This window comes from Dermochelys coriacea, chromosome 9 (assembly GCF_009764565.3).
Source record: "Dermochelys coriacea isolate rDerCor1 chromosome 9, rDerCor1.pri.v4, whole genome shotgun sequence".
NCBI classification, from domain to species: Eukaryota; Metazoa; Chordata; order Testudines; family Dermochelyidae; genus Dermochelys; species Dermochelys coriacea.
The window spans coordinates 26,778,055-26,794,139 of NC_050076.1; positions in this window are offsets into that span (position 1 = coordinate 26,778,055).

The window sequence follows — 16,085 nt, forward strand, 5'->3', positions numbered from 1 at the left end:
CTAGGGCTTTGTGAATTCCGTAGGTTTCAACTTGTGAAGAGGTTTGCAAACTGAACCCTGCCTGATTTGCAGGAACCAACAGCAAAGTGAATCTTGGAGTTTTGTTTTCAACAGCCTTTGAACTTCCAAGTGGCATCCTTCAAGCCCAACCCCTTCCTTATATTCCACCCATTGTGACCAGCTACTAATACATTAAAAGAAAACTTGGAGTGTCTTTGCAGGGTATAAGATTAGTTTGTGGTCCTGTTTTAAACAAAAGTTAATTGCCATTTAAGTCAAGTTAAAAACTGCATTATTGTAGCAGCTAGTCTAGATGCTCCACAAACCTTTGTTTTACTGTAGGCTTGACCCAGGCTATCCGAAGGTGAGTCCCTCAAAGGGGAATGTGTGCCGAGCATTTTAGGGTATATGGAATAGGATTTTTCCCCTTGCTAAATGCTTACAACTATTGCTCTCCTAGCTCTTTCTAACTCCCCCTTGGTAGTCTTCGGTTCTTCGCCTAGTACATGCTGCATTTTAGGTTCCAATGTGCAGGACACTGGGCAGAATTACCTTTATATTATATATGTGTACATACATGCCTTTTGGTTATTTATACAGCTTTTTATTTTTTTTTTTAAATCAAGTTTGATACTAAATACTGAAATTCCAGTATTTGTAAGCCAGGGTGATCTGCAGGGTAGCAGGACTGTTCATAGCACCAAACTTCATCAAATCACACATTTTAGTTGAAATTCAGTCTGGGATTTTAAAAGATCTCTTTTTAAAAAGAAATAGTCTCCTGGAATGTTAATTACGAACTTGAAAATAAACTTACTTTGATTTTTGGGTTTTGGTTTTTTAAATCTGATACAACATGGAATGCTCTTAGCTGGGCTATTAATCATTTCATACGAAGAACATTAAGGCAAATTCATTTTCTTTGAGAGAAAGCAAAAAGGGAAATTATAGATGAATGTCTTATTTTCATTTTAAAATCAAAAGTACATAGCCAATTGTTTGCTCTTCAGAATATGATACAACAAAACCCCATACACAGAGTATAAAACATTCTGTTGTTGTCTCCTGCTCCCCACAAATGTCTTCCCTTGTGTTGCTACAGTAAATGACCGTTTCTTAAAGCTTTTTCCAGTTAACATGACTGTTCTCTGGAGGAAAATCGCTCCGTTAAATCTTTTGTTTCTGTCTTTGGGGAGAATTTAGGAACAAATAGTGTTAAATCCCTGTTGAAAGACTGACCAAGAATAGGATAAGGATGAATTATTCTTTATCTGAAGTATTTGTGCATTTCTTGGACAGGATCCCTTATGATTTTCCAACAAGGTGTTGGAAATTGTGAAAGGCGGCAAGCTAGGCTGCTAAATTCATGATGTGCTGGCAACGGGGAATAGAAAGTGCCTGATTAACAGCATGGGTGAGATTGTTTGAGCAATTACTGCAGGGAACAATTCAGAACTGGCCGCGAGATGAACTAGATCAGCTACTAGGCCATTTCCATTAGCTATGGGTCAGGTAGAAGGGTGTGCATTTTGCATTTGACAAATCTTTATACCATAGACTTGGAATAAAAAAATTCTGAACTAACAAGTCACTGAATTTGAATTTCAATTATTTAGAGCACATTAGGAACAGCAATGTTATTTTGTTGTTTATATTGAACAATGATGTGCTGGGAGTGATTTCTTGGGGCTTTCTGGGAGCTCCTTATTGAAATCCTGTTACACAATTCAAGAGACTGTTAGGATGACTTCCCTGCTGACCTAAAAGGTCATAAAAATGCTGTTTGGGGCTTTGGAATAGATCTGATTGCACGAAGTGATAGATATTTAAAAAAAAAAAAAAACAGGAGGAGACTTCTGGATTCCTATACAAGGTCTAGAAAGGATACAAGATGAACATTGCACCATACTATCAACATTACTCCTTATAGTTTTCAGAGTCATGTATTAAACATTTCCAGCAAATGCACTTAAGGAAGTTGGTTTGCCAAGTGGTATATCTTCCTCTTTGTTTATACTTGTGAGAAAGCATTTCTATTTAAAAATGGGAAAATAAAAGGAAGTGTTTTGCTGCTTCCTAGAACAATTGCAGTGTTTAGTACAGGCTGTGGACAATTCTTGTGGGCTCTTGTTTAAAATGGTTTCACATCACTGATTGTGGACTCCAGGGATATTCAGACTTTTGAGAGAGAGAAAAGTGTCTTCAGCAATATTATAAAGGAGAAACAGTAAAATCACTGTTATAACGCATATAACAATCTGCTAATACTGGCATTCATTCATTCTTTGTCTTCCATTTTGTTTTCTAAGCCTATTTGTGTGTATTAATCTTTTGGAGTAACGTATTTAAGTTTAAGTTTATGGAACACTCTTAATTTAATCTATACTCATAAATTACTAACTCTGCTGCCAAGTATCAGAGGGGTGGCCTTGTGTGCTGCTTTTACAGATCCAGACTAAGAGTCCTGTGTCACCTTATAGGCCAACGGACGTATTGGAGCATAAGCTTTCGTGGGTGAATACCCACTTCATTGGATGCATGTAGTGGAAATTTCTAGAGGCAGGTATAAATATGCAAGCAAGAATCAGGCTAGGTATAATGAGGGTAATTTCTATTTGCTGTTTAGGGCATTGTTTGGATAATTTAGCTTCCAGTACATATGTACCAGACTTTTTAAAACAGGATCCTGCAATAATATACTGAAGTATTTGGTCTTTCACAGGGCTCGATGCCTATTGTTTCAGTTATATCTTCTGCTGTATCAATAACAGAGTAATAAGAACGGCAAGTGTCTAAAATGAATTGAACAAAGCAAGTTGCATCCTAGGCTCTGACTCAGCAGAGAACTTTGGGGAAGTTACTGATAGTTTTCCCTCAGACCACAGATTCATGTAAAGCAAGCCGACTGTTCAAGAGACAGGAGGTTTGTGATGTCAGGGAAAAAAAAAATACTGCTGGCCTGTGCCATGCTTTAATATAGCAAGGTTATGGATTAAACAGATTAGACAGAGGGTAGCCTATTGGACAGATTCATTTTACTGCATAGACAGAACCTAACAATTCTGGCCAGAGCAGGATGTAGCACAGTTTGAGAACAAGATTCTGTTTTAACCAGGTCAGGGTACAGATGTGTTGAGGCTGCATCCCACAACACAATCTAAGAAGTCTATGGCATGTCTTTGTAACACTTAATATAGCATGGTTCTTTCTGGTTGACAATGGTGAGGAAAAGTGTGTTGCATCTTGCTAGTAATAAACATTTCAACACAGCCCTGGCTTTCTATCAGCTTATATAGCCACCATTACTAGTATGAATTCTTAAATATTCATTAATGAAAATTGTACAAAAGTGTTGTCGGAAATTAGATACTGGGATTGACCATCCTTCCTTTTACTCCAATGTAAACAAGGCTTTGATCTTCATAATGTATTTGGAGAAAAAGTGTGTTTTCAGAATCAGTCCCTAGAAGAGCAGATAACCATAAAAACCCATCATTAAGAGATATGGCAGCGAAAAGGGGGTGATTAGTTCCTTAAATACACTGCCAATATTCCTTGTACTTAAGTTTGCCCCTCCCTCCCCCACTCATGTTACTTGGTCACCACAAAGAGATTCAGTCCATCATCTGTTTGTCTAATCAGTTAGGCTCCTATCACTGAAATATCTGAGCACTTTGAATAGGTTTTTGTTAAAAAGAAAAAAAAAAACCCTGCAAGTCTCCCTCCTCCTTTTTAAATATTTCCCAGCCTGTAGAAGAAATAGCTTGATAAATTTATAGGGTTTTCTGTTGAATTAAAATGTGTAGAACTTACAGAGAGAAAACTAACTCAAATCAATCAGTTTGGCATTTAGTTCTGACTGGTAAAGTTATTAATATGTATTAGTCGTGAAAGTTCACCCTTTAGGCAATACTAGATCAGGGCTCTGTTGTGCTAGGCACTGGACAACACTTAGGAGTCCTTACCCCAAATATCTTTTAATCTAAATAGTCTCCTGTTTTTTGTCTGTCTGGTCTAAAGTACATCAGTGCTCATTCTGAAGTCTTCTGGGAGTAGGGTGACCAGAGAGCAAGTGGGGGGGGGGGAAGACAGGTGTGTGTATGGGGTGGGGAGGGGTAATAGGTGCCTATATAAGACAAAGCCCCAAATATTGGGACTGTCCCTATAAAATCAGGACACTATCCGGGAGTGAGTTCCATAATCTAGGTGCAGATGCTGTGGAACTTCTGTCTCCTACTGATTGACAGTTACAGCTATGATCCATCTGTGCAATGTATGTGAAAGAGAAAGTCAGTCTGAGGAATCTAGGGCCAGTCCAATGGATGGCTGAGCTAGGTTCTGTATTCAATAAGGAGCTAGTTTTGAAAGTGGAGCTCTGGAATGAAGTGTTCATGGTGACCAGTGCTGGCACTCAAGGAGACTGCTACATTTTGTACCAGTTGTAGCTTTTTTAGGATGCATGGCTTTGCTATTGTACTAAAATTATTTAAACCACCATTGGGGCAAGTGCTTACTGTATTGGAGTATGTCCTGCAGATTCAAATTCATTCCCACTCTAGAAGGGGTGAAATTAGGAAACTAAAACCTCCAATAGTACAAAATGTGTTCGTTCAGATACAGTCCTTATGGCACCACTTCTTTTCCCACCACCCCCCTAGTTCCACCTTCTCCCACAGAGGGACTGTAAGAAAACCTAACTTGCCCATCATCGCTAGGAAGGAATAAGTCTTCCAACCACTCCTCCCCCCCGGCTTCTGATCCCATCAACTTAAGTTCATTTGAAGTTTGTGGGCAAGTCCATCCTGTCCTCATATGCAATCAGAGTAAAAATAAGTGCACACTAGATAGCATCCCAAGTTACAGTAAAACACTCTTTTGAAGCAGCACAGAAAACATTATCTGGGCAAGACTGAGGCAAGAGCTATTGCTGTTGTGGCTCCAAGGCCAAGGAAATAGCTACTACTGCCAGGAAAGAGGAATTTAAAAATAGAGGTCACTTAAATGCAGTTAAATAAAGTTCTTAATTAAATCAGCAAAGCTTCAAGACTGGCATCCTCGGGAGGCATGGTTCCCCCCACCCTTCTCTACTACTTTGTTAGTTCAGAAGTGTTGTGTTACATACAAAAATGTAATTACAGGGATCCACTCAGTGAGGCGGTCAGTGCACAGGTAGGTGTGGTAGGAATCCATGTAGTAGATGGAGGAAAGCCATGTGACTGTTGAAATTGTAGTTGAAAATAAAGCTCAAAATGATTAGAGAAATACTCTGAAGATTAATTCCTGCTCATGTGAAGCTGATAGGAGAGCAAAAAAAGGAGACCAATAAGTGCCACCTCCAACTGATTTGAAAAGCTGGCATAAAACAGAATGAGTCTTAATAGAAAAGTTTCTTTTACAGGGTAGATACCTGATGCAGCGATCTGGCTCAATGCCTAATGACAGAGGAACAAAGTGATCAGCTGACATTGTTGCTGAGCAATTACCATAAATCTGTTTCTACCTGTAGGCACCTCCCATACACTCTCTAATGTAGCACAAAATTAAAACATCCAGAAATACAGGTGCCTCGTAAGCAACATTAGTTTGCCAAGACTGTGCTTGAGGGTATGGAACCTGGGGAGACCAACCAGCAAATCAGAAATATTAAAAACTAAATAAAACCTTTGAAGCTGCACCTTTTCCTTTGTCAGTGTGGTCTACAAGGCAAGAGATCTAAAGCCCTTTAAAGGATAATCGTGGGGAGTAGGAATCTATTCATACTTATCCCCTCCTGCCATCACCTCCTCCTCTGTTTTGACACCTTTAAAAAAGCCAGACGTTTCCAAGTGTCAGATGGATCTCTCAAGTGACTAGTCCCTCTCTCCCCTTTCATAGCCTCTGACATGAAATCGCTGCAATGAAATCACTTTAAAATGTTCTTTTCAGCGTCTTTTCCTACTTCCATCTTCTCTGCTCCTGTCGTAATTTCACTGGTCTGGCTACAGCCTTGCTTCTCCCTTGAAATATGTTGTCATTCCGCATGCAATGACGACAACATCATGCTGTTCTTGTGTGAGAGGTATATCGGTCCTGTCCACACTAGTTAATTTCTATTCTAGAACCAACCATTTTAAAATAGGATTGTTGGTGCAATGGTGGCTAATAAGTGATTTAAACAACGGTAGAAAAGAAATCCTATTCCAAGACTGGGTTGTGGAACTGTGCTATACATTATATACCAGTGTCTTCACTGGCCCTCTTACCCTTAAAGCTTCCCGCCGCTGCTATCAGTTGGAATGTCTGCACACCTAAACAGCTGTACACAGGTGTAGATAATTTTCACTGAAGTAGCTGTGTGCATACAGTTTACCATTCTCTCACTGCTCAATTGAGATTAGAGCAGGGACAGCATGATTCATATTTAAGGAGTCTTTACAGAAGCCAGCAAACAGGAGCTATCACCTAAAAGAAGCAAATTTATGGATAGTAAAGAGCCAATATCAATCAATCAGTAACAAAACAAACAAACACCACTGAAGGCCCAGGAGAACATGTTCTGAAATGCTCCCAGAAAATAGTACTTCAAGCTCAGAAAGCAATATACCCCAAAGGAAGATCCTAGTTACAAACACATGACAAAGGAAAGAGACAAAGCAGACATACTGTAAGAGAGGAACTCAGTGTTGAGAACTTAAAAAGATGGCTGGGGAAAACAATAAGTGAAATCTAAATTAGATACAAACCAAGTTCAGAAAAATAAATAGCACTCAACACTCCTTGGAGAGCCTTTGCCAGTTTTTAAAAGAAAATTGAAATGAACATTTAAGGTGGTGATGAAATGTATATTCAGATAATATTTTCAGTTCAAAGAATGAGGAGTAATTGTGGCACCTTAGATATCAACACATTTATTTGGGCATACGCTTTCGTGGGCTAAAACCCACTTCGTCGGATGCATGCAGTGGAAAATACAGTAGGAAGATATATACATACAGAGAACATGGAAAAAATGGGTGTTGCCATACCAGTGCTAACGAGACTAATCAATTAAGGTGGGCTATTATCAGCAGGAGGGGAAAAAAAAAAAAAACTTTTGTAGTGATAATCAGGATGGCCCATTTCCAACAGTTGACAAGAAGGTGTGAGTAACAGTAGGGGAAAAATTAGCATGGGGAAATAGTTTTTAGTTAGTGTAATGACTCATCCTCTCCCAGTCTTTATTCATGCCTAATTTAATGGTGTCCAGTTTGCAAATTAATTCCAGTTCTGCAGTTTCTCATTGGAGTCTGTTTGAAGTTTTTTTTGTTGAAGAATTGCAACTTTTAGGTTTGTAGGTCAACCAGGGAGTTTGAAGTGTTCTCCGACTGGTTTTTGAATGTTATAATTCTTGACATCGGATTTTGTGTCCATTTATTCTTTTATGTAGAGACTGTCCAGTTTGGCCAATGTACATGGCAGCGGGGTGTTGCTGGCACATGATGGCATTATCACATTGGTAGATGTGCAGATGAACAAGCCCTTGATGACGTGGCTATTGTATTTTCCACTGCATGCATCCGATGAAGTGGGTTTTAGCCCCCGAAAGTTTATGCCCAAATAAATGTGTTAATATCCAAGGTGCCACAAGTACTCCTCATTCTTTTTGCTGATACAGACTAACACGGCTACTACTCTGAAATCATTTTCAGTTCAGTAGATCTTTGATTTTGCAGCTAGACCTGGAAGGTGTAGACTTGTTTTTCTAGCTAGGTGAGTAAAATGAAATTTACCTCCTACATGGAGCTTTACATTTTCATAATGCAAAATAAATATTAACTAGTGGATCTTGGGCTGTTCTTATGAAGCAGCTTCCCCCCTGCCTACCACTCCTAGTGGCACTAGGCTGTCAGTCTCCAAGGGAACTAGCAGATGTAAAGAGTTTCTGTTCTACTGGGACATCTGGCCAAATTCAACCCCTTGTAACTCCATTAATGGGGTAAGTCTGTCCAGCTGTGTGTAAGAATTTATGTTTTAAGAAAATAGGAAATGCTGGATGAAGCTGAAAGCAATGGAGAAAAAATATGAAGAGGAAATAAAATGTTCAAAGATTACCCTTGGGCAACCATTAATTTATGTTTACCAACTAATGCACTTGGAACGAGAAAGGTTTACGCAGATGATCAAGAAAGAGGCACAAAAAACTAACCAAGTGTAAAAAGTAGAGGCTCACACTGGAAGAAAAAAGTATTTGATTTGGAGAGAGAGAGAAATAATAGAAGGGGGGAGCAGGTGAGGCATGAAAGGGTAGCTAAACAAGAGCTTTAAATAGAGCTCAATCCTGCAGCCTTGAGTAAGAATATTTTATCTGTTAATTATTTTCTGTGCCCTGGTTTCCACCAGTGCAGACTGATGGAAAAAACTTTATGCAGCTCCCAGACAAGTGCTAGCCAATTAATATTACTTTATATAAACGTCAACAGTGCCTCATACCACCAGTGAGGATCAGAACTCATTCTATTGGGCATTGCACACACACACACCCCAACCTGCCCCAGCTCCTTTACAGTCAAAGTAGACCACATGGAAAAAGCTCATTTGCACATCCTTCAGCCAGCCAAGTTCAATTCTCTCTGCCCTCTTGGCCCATTTCAGAGAGGCAACGCTGGCAGTGTCTACCATCAGGGCAATCAGAGACTATGTCTGCACTACAAGCTAGGGGCATGTAATTCCCCTACTCACGTACGCATTCCTTTTCTTGATGAGAGCTACTGTGAGTATCACACCTCTAGCTCATAGTGTAGACATACCCTGAATCATTGGGTTTTCTAGCCAACATTTTCTACCTTTCCTGTTCCTAACAGGTGCTCTTCACACACAACTCCACGTGACAACAAAAGAGAGTTGCAGGTACTGAGCATATCACAGGATCAGCCCCACAATGAATAGGCACAGAAAGATGGGAATATTGAACATAGATGGAATACATCTAAGAATATTTGATGTATAAAAGATGCATACTGGGACTCCATTGATTGGGGAATTCTAGACAGCAGAAACTTGTGTTGGGATTTGCAGGCTAGATTTTTGATTGTCAGAGGATTAGTTTGTGTCTAACCTCTAGGAATAAGCTGAAGGGTCTATTTGTCCGCCTATTGAATTCTTTTTCATTGTGGATTTTGCAAGTGAGGCTGGTGAATGTGATGACATGGATGCTCACTTCTAGCATCCACATAATTGCAAGATCCAAAAGCAGTAAGGCTTGACACAAATGATATATTGCACTTCATGTAAATAACAATGTCACTAAATATGCAGTAAGGGAGCTGACCATGAACTCAAACATGACAGAATACTCCTGAAGAAATTCTGCACCAAAAAAAATTTAAAGTTCTGCACACAATGTTATTGTCACTAAATAAATGTGGAGGCTTCAGCATGGCAGTGGGAAGCACAAGCCACTGGCTGCACAGAGGTGGGAGATCACCCTGAAGGCTGGCCGCTGCGCCCCCCCCCCCCCAGAACACTGACTTGGGGGTGAGGCTGCACCCAACCCTAATACAGCACAACACACCAGGGCCCTGCCCCTCCACACTAGGTGCGCCAAGATATCAAGTGAGAGGGACAGTCTCCACACACCCAGCCTTGGCCCCCAATTCAGATGTGGTGCAAGCAAGCTCAGCCCATCAGGGTCCAAGTGTGGAGGCGGATCCAGGTGTGGGGTGGGAGCATTCCGTCTGAGGCAATCTGGATGCAGGCAGCTCAGTACAGGGTCTGGGTGCGTGGGGGACATCTGGATTCACAGGGGCTCATTGTGGGGTACCGGATGCAGGGCAAATGGGACTCTGAAGGGGGTCCAGGGTAAGGTGATTGGGGCTCATCACAGTAGTCCAGGTGCAGCTCATTTGGGTGGTCTGTGTGCAGGGGGAAGGGTTTTGGTGCCAGGGCTTGGGGGGGAAGGGGGGGAGGCTCAGGGGGGTCTGCATACACAGGTGTTGGGTGTTTTTGGAATAGCCTTCCAAGGGAAGCAGTGGGGGCAAAAGATCTATCTGGTTTTAAGATTCTACTTGATAAGTTTATGGAGGAGATGATATGATGGGATAATGGGATTTTGGTAAGTAATTGATCTTTAAATATTCAGGGTAAATAGGTCAAATCCCCTGAGATGGGATATTAGCTGGATAGGATCTGAGTTACCCAGGAAATAATTTTCTGCAGTATGTGGCTGGTGAATCTTGCCCGTATGCTCAGGGTTTAGCTGATCGCTATATTTGGGGTCGGGAAGGAATTTTCCTCCAGGGCAGATAGGAGAGGTCCTGGAGGTTTTTCGCCTTCCTCTGTAGCATGGGGCATGGTTGACTTGAGGGAGGCTTCTCTGCTCCTTGAAGTCTCTAAACCATGATTTAAGGACTTCAATAGCTCAGACATGGGCGAGGTTTTTCATAGGAGCGGGTGGGTGAGATTCTGTGGCCTGCACTGTGCAGGAGGTCAGACTAGATGATCAGAATGGTCCCTTCTGACCTTAGTATCTATGAATCTATAAGGAAAGTAGCTCCCTGTACAGTGACCCTATCCCTCCCCCAACTGAGGAGCCCTGGGGGAAGAAAGCAGAGCTTCCTGCAGCCAGGGTGGGCTTTAGGGGTGGGTCTGACCCAGCCTGGCCCTGGCCCCGGCCCCAGCCCCCTCTTGCAGGGGAAGGAGGAGTGCTGCCTTCAGACTAGCCAGGACTAGCAGCTGAGCCTGGCACAGGGTAGGTGCCACAAGCTGGAGTGTCCCCAGACCCCTACCCCACTGCAGTCATTTACCTCTCCCACAGCTGCTCCAGGTGCCTGAAATGACATGCCCCTGCCGTTGAGGAGGGACACACAACCACTCTTGCGGCTTCCTGATCAGAAGTCATTTTTCTCCAGGGAAGCAAAGAAATCTGCAGGGGACAAATTCTGAACACACACAGTGGCACAAGATCCCCCCAGGAGTAATAGGAGTCATTTGTTTCAGCACCAATTATGGAGGAGTGCATAATGGGTAGTTGTGAATAGGTTGTTCTTAATCCAAAGCTGCAGAAGGAAAAGCCATATATTTTCTAATTTTTGGAAAAAACCAAACAGATTGTACTGCTAGGAAAGATGATCAGTTCCTGCACAGCAATCACAGACTTAAGTTTATTTTAACATAAACAGCAGACTTTAGATATAGTCACACAGAGCTCCTAGAAGGAGGATGCATCCCAACTAAAGTTGTTATTCTTCATAGTGATGAAAGCAGCTTTTTCTTGGCACATATCAAGCAGCCACACTCATTCATGTGTTCTGGGGGCTATTGAAATTTGGCAAGGAACCCCCTAATCGGATGCACTAGAAACAAAACACATGAACATGCCCTGCAAAATCTAGTTTTGCTGTGGCAAATTCGTTACAAAATACTAGTGTATTTATTGTACAAGTTTCTGCCATGGTTTAGAATTGCTTTGGATTCCTTGCAGCGGCGGTAATCATGGTGCACATGATTGGAGTCAGACAGCCAGAGTATGCACTACATCTCCCTTTACCAGCATGGCATGCTGCACCCTAAGAGAATTCACTGGAAGACAGTAGACAATCTCTCTTTAGAGCTTCATAACATGTCAACTAGCAGAGGCTATTTAGAGCATTTGTTGAATTAACTCATCCCCGTCTGCTCTGGCCTTACCCTTGCCCCCCGGCTAGCACCACCCACTTTGGGGCCTGCACTGCCTTTGTGCTATTGCATCCCTTTCTTAAACCCTTATGCCTGCACAAGCCTAGGGGTTAATCATATCTTCTGTGTCATGAAATCACCCCTGCCAAGTATTGCATCACCACATACCTCTTAAAATATTGTGCATAGCTCACGTGTTATGACACAGAACAGCCCATGGCTTCCAAGTTAGCTAATTAAAGAAGGCTCAGCATGGCCATAAAATGAACTAACCTTGGCCAGTTAGTCCTACTCCGCGTCTGTGTCCACTCTGATTTTTGTCCAGCTGCACTCTCCACATCTTGCCCTCTATTCCTGAGGTTCCCCTTCTCCTGTTAGAAAGTGCATCTTCATGCTGGGTCTCCAAATAACCCAACCCACCCCAGCTGCAGCTCCATTCTCACATTCCATCGGGCCCATTGTGTTCCACTCAAGTTTGTCTTGCGTGTTCCAAAATAAATATCCAGTGTGAAAGCAGGTGTGGGATCCAGAAGAGATGGGGAAAGTAACAGGGAGAAACCTCCCAATTATGAGTACCAAAGGCCTGATCTAAAACCTGAGGTGATTCTTTCTACTCTCTATTGAGTTCAATGGGCTTTGGAACAAGCCCCAAGTTCCCCTTTACTCTTTCAAGGACATCTGTAAAGTCACCTAGAGGTGCAGGAACAATTTGTATAGTGGGGGTGCTAAGAGCCATTGAACCAAACTGTAAACCCTTTATAGAATGGAAACCACTTCAAGCCAGGGGGTGCGGCAGGACCCGCAGCACCCCTAATTACAGCACCTATGAAGCCACTTCTACAAGTGCACTTCCATCATGTAATATACTGTATAGCATACTAATGATCTGTCTTTACCCCAATTAGCAAAGTTCAGCAGGAACTTTGAGAAAAAAATTGTAGAGGCATCACAGTAAAAAAAAGAAATCAAGGTTAAGCAGCTGAATTCTTTTTGCCTATGGAAAAATTGTTGGTTTTGTAACTTAAGTGTGTCAGTCTAACTTTAGTTAGATATTAAAATGGACAACTGTGAAATAGGGATTGTAAGAAGTCCCCAGATGGTAGCAACTCTCAGTGCTTACTCAACCAGGCTAGATTCAAATAGGTGACATAGAAATTAAATGTACCATGCACTGTTACCAACCTCAGATCTCGCCTCTTCAAACTGTTCAATTTTGACATTTGGTTTAAGTTTCCCAGCAATTTCAATGAGTGTTTTAGAATTATAAAACCTTAGGGAGTGTAGATTTCTTTCTGACACAGCCCTAACTATACATATGTAGTACTGCAAGGTAAAAAAAAAAAAAAAAACACTAGTCAAAATAAACCAGTCCAGAGATTGACAATGCTATTTTATGATATGCTGACAGCAATTTGATCAGAGGATTTGTGTCTGTTATTCCAAGCAGATCAATCATATTTGGTGTCTTCCAGTGTTTATTATGTGTCCTCTTAAATATTCATCCTGATATCTGGCCTTTATTTCAAGAGTTAAAAGTTTCAGCTCTTCCCTGAATCTTCTGAACTCATGTCAACCAGTAACAGACATGCAGTTACTGTGCTAGTGCCTGTGCGGTCATTCCTATATTTGTAAAGTGTCAGTTTCCATTGCTGACATTTGTTCTTGCAGCTTCTGACTGTAACCAGATCCAAGTCTGCCTTCTTCTGTGTTCCACAGCTATACCTTGAATCGGTGACTCATTTTAAATATAACCCCCGAGTAATGAGCTCCAGAGGCTTCCCAGGCTTTAGAGCACGTACGAATGTTCCAGTGTATTTGTCTATTTAAAACAGTTATACTGACTGGTTTGATTTAAAAATATATATCTATATATCAAACCTAAGGGCTATGGTGTGCTCTAAAGTACTGCTCCCCTGAGAACATGGAGGAGGTACACTCATCCAGCAGGAGCTCCCAGAGGCATTTTGCCTGATGCAGGTACAATGACTGCTGGAGCGCCAGTGAGCACCGGGGAAACATGGTGCCTATACCACCCTTTGCCAGGTTGTACAGTATGCCCTTCCTTCCCATGCAGGTCTAGTGTGGAGGGCACACAGGAGGGGCAGGTTGGACCATAGCTATATCCCTACCCCCTTAGTTTGAGAAAGCTAGTGCTGAAGTTTGAAATTTAACTTTGGGGGCTTTGGTACTCTGGGAACCCAGGTCAAGCCCAGACACTGAAAAGGTTACTAGGGTGGGGTGGGGGACTCCTGGCACATCTTCCTGACTCCATGCACTTGCACAGGGCTTGGCCCAATTTAGCCCCACATTTTTAAACTCTCAAGTTGGACTTTCAGCATCACAAAAATCAAATCCTAACATGGACAAGGGGCTCCCACTACAGTCACCTTAACATTTTGTTGCATAAACTTCCACCCATATAATAATCCATAGGATTAGATTAGTTTCCTTGAATTTAGTGGAGGTTCCTTTCTGTAATTATGCATTCATTACAGTTATCTGGCTATGAATTAGGCTCCTGATCTTTAAATCAAAGGCAAAATCCCAACGGATAGCAATGGAAGCAGGCCCAGAATCTTTGGACACTTGATTCGATTGAAATTTGGTGGTATAAATTCATCATTATAGGTCCGATCCAGCAGAGTTGAGCAGAGCTGAGGGCCCACCACAGAAAAACAAAACAAAAATCTTAAGTATTTCTAATTTACATACCAAGCAAATCCAGAATTTAAAGGCCAGGGACAATGTAGCTAGGCAAGCACTTATTTGTGCACACAAATGCAGTGACCACAAACAAGTGCAGTGATTGTGTGCACCATTGCTAGCATCTGCCATTTTTCACATGCAAAATTAGTCTGAGTCTTTGGGCCTAAAAATACTTAATGCTTCACTGCACATGTGGTACAAAGAGCCTTTTATCCATAGATGTTAAAGCCCTTTGCAAGAATAGGTAGCATTCTGCAATGTCATCAGTGGTGAAACTGAGGCAAAGGACTACGACTCACCCAGAGTCAGAAAAAGGTGAGCAGAGTGGGCAATAGAAACAGGCATCCTAACTCCCACTCCACTGTTCTAATCACTAGGAAGCACTGCCAGCTCAATCTGTTAGCCAAAGTGAGGGTAGTGGACATACTTCAATTGTATTTTTAGCAATAAAAATTACATCACAAAATAAGCATGACCAAAATGCATTTCAAAGTCCCCTTTCCTCCTATTATATTCATTGTTTCCAGTATGGAGAACTCTATAAATAGACTTTACCTAACCCTTGTCTGATTCTCCAATTCCCTCTCCTCCCCCACCCACTGACATCCACTTTACCAATGGCATAGGGAGAAGCCTTCCCATGCCAACAGTGCAACCCATGATGCTTTTACCATCTTCATTCTCGCTAGGGATATCACCATATCAAAGGGGAATCCACAGCTGTAGACTGCTTTGTATTTGACCAATACACATCTGGGAACAACTCTCGATAGGTCAGCCATAGAAGTAATGAATGCTGAGAAAGCAGAATTGAAGCAAAACTTTTATAAATATGCGAAAATTAGACAATGAATTTACTTTGCTACCACTATGAAGTTCCAAATGGCCATGGGATGAAGCATAGTGACAATGAAGAAGTCCTATATCACCACAGACTTGTTACACTGACATCAGAAACAAGATTTGAATGCATAGGAATGTGCAAGGACAAGATATTTTTGAGCAGCATATAGGCTAGTATGTATGTGTATCATTGCCCTCTAATGCATGGATTCTGTTCAAATGACTCAGTCCCCAGACCATTCACAGCTGCGATCTTCCTTTTGAGATGTTCAAGCAGAAGGGGGCCTTGTGCTTTTGGGCCGGAGGATGTAGAATTTCCAGAAAGATGCCCAGCACCATAAAACTTTAACAATTCACAAAAAACTCCAAACTTTGTTCCTGGCTCAATTTGTGCTTTTAATATGATTTGTATTGCACACCATAGGATATTTCTCTTGGAGACAGTTATGAGGAGCAAGATTTTATTTTATTTTTTTAAAGATTGTTCCATGCCAAGGGATGAAACAGCAAGCCTCTTCCTCACTGAAGAGGATGTAAAATACATTGGCAATTCATATTTGTCTTGGGATTCCATTTTACTCAATATATGTTCTTATGCCACCCACATCACTGAAGCTCTTTCCAGAAGTGCTGTAATCATGATAAACATCGGTCATGGGTGGTTCGTTCTCTCTCATCCTCTACCTGAGGCAAGGGGGGGCACTTGTGTATGCAGTGGAGCATTTTGATTTGGTAAGGGTATTTTTAAATAAATAGCCTTTTAAAGATTTGGCCACAAAATTATGACGAAGCCATGGCAATAGATGCAGAATGTTCCAGGGTCTAAATTAGTCACATATGGTTGATAGCCAGTGGCAGTTTGCTTTAATTGTAGGTTATTAGCTGAAAATAGTCTGTTTATGTAC